At 41.8% G+C, this 6,652-nt stretch overlaps 1 pseudogene; it reads right to left on the bottom strand.

Moving 5' to 3' along the window:
* Positions 1–4,000, bottom strand: part of LOC102871065 — a 48,303-nt pseudogene extending 44,303 nt beyond the window's left edge.
* Positions 4,001–6,652: the final 2,652 nt, after the last annotated feature.

Here is a 6,652-nt window from a genome sequence, read left to right as displayed (position 1 = left end):
ACAAATGACTCGATGGTATATAACAACAACATAAATTGCATAGGAGGAGATTGTATATCTATTCCCTGAATTGCCTCTAGTGGATTCGAAACCCCAGAGAGGGCTTACCTATGGGTTAGCAGAGCAAATCTCTATGAACTAGGCCACCAGAGCTGAGGACTCTTAAACAGCCTGTGCTATTCCCTGCCTGACAATCCACATAAAAGTTAAAATAATTTCCTTTGTGATTCAAAATCAGCATGGCTAAGACCTTTCTTTCAACCCTCTGAAGTCATTTCCCAATGGAAGCCTAGTCTGCCCAACATGACTTGTTCATTAGCAAGGGTGAAAAACATTTAAATACACCTCTGGACTCTCCCACAAAATCCTGCTGGGGTTTATAGGGTGAGCAGTAATCTCTCCTATAGACAGAAAATGGAATTTGGCTAGCTCCCTTTGTGTCTTCAAGTCTCTTGGTTCACAACTGAGAAAGATGATTCTAAAAGTCATTCAGCTAAAACTGACGGACATGAAAGTCAACACATAATAAATTATTTGGGTTAACAGAAGTCTCAGAGTTTCTTAATGACTCCCAAGTGAAAAAGTAGAACAAATAATTTCTTTGCCTTCCTTATTTAGGATAGTGTGTTCTCTCTCTCTCTCTCATTTATCTCTGTAGTCAGTCCTTAAAACACTAAGAAACAAGAATATAAGTTGTAAAACTAAGGTGTGTCTGATCCAAGCCATGGTATTTTCAAATTTTCTATGCATCTGAAAGTTAGAAAATAAACAATGATGGTCAAAAGGACCGGTGCCTTTGAACTGTGGTGTTGGTGAAGAACATTCAATATTCCATGAACTGTGAGAAGAATTTGTCTTGAAGGAAGTGTGACCAGGGTGTTCTTAGAGGCAAGGAGAGTGAAACTTTGTCTCACATACTTTGGGCATGTTGACAGTAAGGGTGTTGTTGTTGTTAAGCGCTGGCAAGCTGTAGACAACTCAATGCGACACTATGAACAAAAGACCTGAACACTTGTATAACTTTCATCGTTTCTCCAAGATCATAGGGTTTCCAGAGGCAAGCTGTTTCGGAAGTGGATGCCACTCCTGCTTCCAAGACTGTAGAGGTAAATCCTTGAGAAAGATACCATGCTAGGCAAAGTGGAGGGTCAGAGAAAAAGAGGAATACCCAAGAGAGACCACAATTGTCTTGAGCATATCAAAGATTGTGAGGTTGGTGCAGGATAGGGCAAGATTCACATCCGTTGTTTATAGGATGCTATGTGTTGTAGTAAACTTGATAGCACCCAACAACAAGCCCTCAATTAATGAGCGGTATCATCACCATTAGAGTTAAGTCTTGCCCTTTCTGTGAAATACTTTTCTGAAATTTTATACCAAATACTGGCAATATTATTTTCTAGGTAAGATAAAGCATCCAATGACTGGTCCAAGGTCACACAACATATGAATAGCCAAACTTGCATAATTTATGAGAGAAGTTGTGGTTCAGTGGCACACTTCTCAGTGGTCACCCAGGAGACCTGGGTTCAATCCCTGTCAATGTAAACTTAAGGGGTTATTACGATGCTGAAAAGATTTCATTGGAGCTTCCAAACCAGGATGGACTAGAAAAAACAACCACTTTGCCAACTGACTGTAAAAGATCTATATTTGTTCCCATTCCAAAGAAGGGTGACCCAACAGTGTGAAAACTATAAAAAAATATCATTGATTTCATATGCAAGCAAGATTCTACTGATGATTATCCAAAAACAACTGGAACAGCACATCAGCAGAGAACTTCCAGAAGTCCAGGCTGGGTTTAGAAGGGGTCGTGGTACTAGGGATATTGTAGCTGATGTTAGATGGATCTTAGCTGAAAGTAGGGAATAGCAAAGGAATGTCTATCTGTGTTTCATTAATTATGCAAAGACATTTGACTGTATGGATCATAACAAACTGTGGCTGACACTGAAAAGAATGGGAATCCCAGAACACTTGATTGTGCTAATGCGAAACCTATACTTGGACCAAGAGGCAGTTGTCAGAACAGAGCAAGGAAACACTGCATGGTTCAAAATTGGGAAAGGTGTACGCCAGGGATGTGTCCTGTCTCAATACCTTTTCAAGCTGTATGCAGAACAGATTATCTGAAAGCCTGGGCTCTATGAGGAGAAGTGTGGCATCAGGATTGGTGGAAGTTCTATTAACAATCTGCGTTATGCAGATGACACAACCCTGCTTGCTGAAACTGAGGAGGACCTGATGTGCTTGCTGCAGAGGGTCAAGGACTGCAGCCTTCAGTATGGATTGAGGCTCAATGTCAAGAAGACAAAGATTCTCACCACTGGACCAATTGGCAGCATCAGGATGAATGGTGAAGAGATTGAGATTGTTAACAACTTTAGTTTGCTTGGCTCCATGGTCAACACTCTTGGCACCAGCAGCGAGGAAATAAAAAAAAAAAACATTGCTATGGGAAAGTCTGCTGTTAGGGACCTCTCCAGGGTACTGAAGAGCAATGGGGTCACTCTGGAGACTAAGGTGCATCTGATACAGGCCATGGTCTCTGCAATCACTTGCTATGCATCGGAGAGTTGGACAATGACTAGGGAGGATAGAAGGAGAATTGATGCCTTTTGAGCTGTGGTGCCGGAGAAGACTATTGGATGTACGATGGACTGCCAAGAAAGCAAACAGATCCATCCTGGAGAGGGTTAAACCAGGTTGCTCCTTGGAGGCAAGGATTCTGGGGCTTCGTCTGACATACTTTGGACATGTTGCAAGGAGGGACCGGTCCTTAGAGAGGGACATCATTCTTGGGAGGGTGGAGGGATGGTGTAGGAGGGGAAGACCCTCTATGAGATGGATTGATTCAGTGACTGGGGTAATAGGGATGGGTATGTCAAAGGCAGTGCGATTTGCACAGGACAGAGCAGGATTTAGGGCTGCTGTATATAAGGTGACTATGAATCGCAAGCTACTCAACAGCACATAACAACAACAACTTCTGACCTTGTGTGTCACCTGCTTGAAACTCCTCAATAAGCCTCTACAGAAGAAGTCCAAATTCCTTCACATGTGGGGAAAGACCATCCGTCCACTATTTGGCCTTGGCCTTCTAGACTGTCCTGCTGCTGAAATCAGCTTCTTAAACTAACAGAGTGATACAACAGACTTGTGCTGGTCCTTCACACTCAAGGCTCTACTGCATCTCGAGATGCAGTGTGGGTGGGCTGTTGGCTCTCTCTGAAATTCCTTCCTCACTTTAACTTCTGCTTCGTTTTTAAGACCCACCTTAATCACCAACACACTGAGAAGTCGCTTTGACCTCTTCTAGTTACAACACTTTCCTCCCAACTTGGTCCCCATTTATGAGAAAAATAGAAGCCTTCCTCTATCCTCTTTCAGTGTCTTCTGCACTTCTCTTGCAGTTCTGTCTTTTCATATTATATAATGTTGCCTTTATAGTTAATGAGCTGAGACATTGAGAAAGTAATGAGTATCTTGTCTTTCATCCTTTATGTGAAGAGGAAATGACTATAGACCAGAGGTCGGCAAACTATAGTCCAGACTAAACACTAACTATTCTTTGTTTGGTTGGATTTAAAAAAAATAAATTAATTAATCCATGCACAGGAATATCCAGTTACTTGTGTATTGTTAGTGGTTGCTCTTGTGCTGTGATGGCAGGGTTGAGTAGTTTTCTAGATAGCTTATAAAGCGTGAAATATTTATTATTTGATATCATACAGAAATATTTGCAGCCCTAGCTATATTCAGTGCTGTCAAGTTGACTCTGAATCATGGTAATTTTATATTAACATCACAGAATGCTCTCCAGTCCTGTATTATCTTCATCTGAGACCATTTTTTATATCAATGACACTATTATTCAATCCATCTCACTGAGGGTTCCCTTCACCTTCACTGACTCTTTATCAACCACGATGCCGTTTTCTAGCAACTGGTCTTTCTTAATGATGTTTCCAAAGTAAGCAGGTTGATATCTCGCCATTCTCGCTTCTAAAGGACATTCTGGCCATATTTCTTTTAAGACTGATTTTTTCATCTGGTAGTTCATTGTTCTTGTTGCTGTTTGCCTTCAAGTCAAACACAACTCATAGTGACCCTATGAACAAAAGGCCTGAAGCCCCCCTACAACTATAAATATTTATCAAAGTTCATAGAGTTTCCGGAGGCATGTTGTTTAGTAAGTGGATGCCCCTCCTGCTTCCAAAATTGTTGTAGTATGTTATTGTTGTTATGCACCATTGAATTGCCTGTAATGTACCACAGCTCTGAACTCTTCCCTGTCCTGAGCCAGTCTCACTAATTCCGACACACCAACCCCCATTGCCACAGTTTCTATACCAATCCATCTCATCCAGGGTCTTCCTTTCCTACATCGTCCTTCTGAGCATGATGTCGTTCTCCAAGGGCTGATCTCTCCTGGCCACATGACCAATGTAAGTGAGGCAGAGCCTTCAAAATCCTAGCCTCTAAGAAAAGACTTGGTTTCACCCTCTCCAAGACAGACTGATTTGTTTTCTTGGCAGTCCATGGTATGTTCAAGATTCTTCTCGAGCAACACAACTTGAAGGCATCTAATTCTTCTGTCATCTTTAGTCATTGTCCAACTCTCCAATGTGTAATGAGTAATTGAGAAGACCATGGCCTGGATTAGACATACCTTTGTATTTAAACTGAAATTGTTGCTGTCAGCACTCCAGAGAGGTCCATGACAGCAAATATCCCAAAGGCAATTGTCTTTTGATTTTCTGACTGCTGGTGTGAAGAGTGTTGATTGTGGATCGAGCAAGCTGTAATTGTTAACAACCTCAACCTTCTCCATCTATTATGGTGGTACCAATTGGCCCAGTGAGAATCTTTGTCTTCTTGATGTTGAGCTTCAATGCATATTTAAGACTACAGCCCTTGATCTTTTGTAGCAAGTGCTTCAGGTTTTCTTCAGTTTCAGCAAGCAAGGTTGTGTCATTTATATATAATAGGTTGTTGCTGAGTATCCCTCCAACCTGATGCCACACTCCTCCTCATAAAGCCCTGCTTCCCGAATGATCTATTCTATATACAGACTGAAGATGTATGGGAACTGGATGAAGCCCTGATGTACTCCTTTCCTGATTTTAAACCATGCAGTGTTCCCTTGCTCTGCTCGGAGGACTGCTTCTTGGTCCAAGTTTAGGTTTTGTATAAGTATGACCAAGTGTTCTGGGATTCCCATTTTCCTCAAGGTTAGCCACAATTTCTTATGATCCACAGAATCAAATGCCTTTGCATTGTCAGTGAAACACAGATAGTCATTCTTCTGGTACTCTCTGCCTTCTGCCAAGATCCATCTGACATTGGCAATAATGTCCCTGGTGCCACAACCACTTCTAGACCTAGCTTGTATTTCAATATTCTTCAACACTGCAGTTCAAATGCATCAATTCTTTCTCTTCATGTTTTCATTTTCCAGTGTATACTAGGAAGTACTTTCCCTCTTACCTCTCTCAAGAACAGCATAGAGAGCAGCAGAATCTCTAGTTCTGTAATACATTGCCCTAGGGCGGGCTTCATGGAGAGTTGGAGCTACAAAGATTGTTTTATGAAGAGTCTCCAACTAAGACCTTTGGACCTCCACCCCAAGGAGAAGAAAATGCTTCATGGAAAGAGAAAAGACTCCCACCATGAAATCAGGGTTCTGTATTTAGAGGCATGTCCAGTGTTGAAGCCCACACCAACATGGTTTAACCATCATTCACTTGTGGTCCTCTTTCAGAGAAAAATCTCTTCAGTAGAAGGTCTCCACCAAGGCCTGTGAGATTCATGGGAATTTGAAGTGTGAACTGGAACTCAGGACTATTTCATGCCTTTTGAGGCTCTGGGAATGGGAGATGCAGCACTTGTTCTTTAAGGCCTTTGCCCACAGAGTCAAAAAAGTAAGGAACACATATGAACCCTCCCATCTTCAGATACACAAGTGTCTGAGTAGGTGCACTAGGCTCTGAGGATGGCTGTCTTTGTAACCTGAACTCTACCATCACAAGATCCAAACAAAGAGCCGTGCAGAGAGCATTGTTCCTGATGGACTATATTCCACTTCTAGGTTAGTGCATAACTACAATAAAATCTGTGAAAGTTGGAAATTATGTGAGGTGGAAACTGGTCAGAGAAGGAAAATTCAAGTATTTTGCCTGAATAGATTAAGACAATAAAGTGATGGAACTGTTGGTATTATGTGCTGTCAAGTCATCTACAGCTCACAGTAACTCTGTGAGCAACAGATCTGAACATTTTCCTAACCTTGCCACTCTCACAATCTCTGTCATGCTCAAGTCCACTGTGATAGTCACTGTGTCAATCTATCAAGTTGGGGGTCTTCTTCTCTTCCCCTGACCCTCCACTTTTCCCAGCATGACATTTCTCTCCAAGGCCAGGTTCCTCCTAAGAATATGCCCAAAGTAAGTGAGACGAAGTTTCACCATCCTTGCCTCTAAGGATCACTCTGGTTGCACTTCCTTCAAGATAGATTTTCTTGTTCTTTGGCAGTCTATGGGATATACAATCCTCTTTGCCAACACCACAGTTCAAACACTGATTATTCCTTGGTCATTTTTATTCATTGTCCAACTTTCAGATGCATATGAAGCAACTGAAAATATCA

The sequence above is a fragment of the Elephantulus edwardii genome, unplaced genomic scaffold (assembly GCF_000299155.1).
Source record: "Elephantulus edwardii isolate Elephantulus edwardi_28Jun2011 unplaced genomic scaffold, EleEdw1.0 scaffold00051, whole genome shotgun sequence".
NCBI lineage: Eukaryota > Metazoa > Chordata > Mammalia > Macroscelidea > Macroscelididae > Elephantulus > Elephantulus edwardii.
Note: the sequence above shows the minus strand (reverse complement) of the source record. Positions and strands in the feature narration are given on the sequence as shown.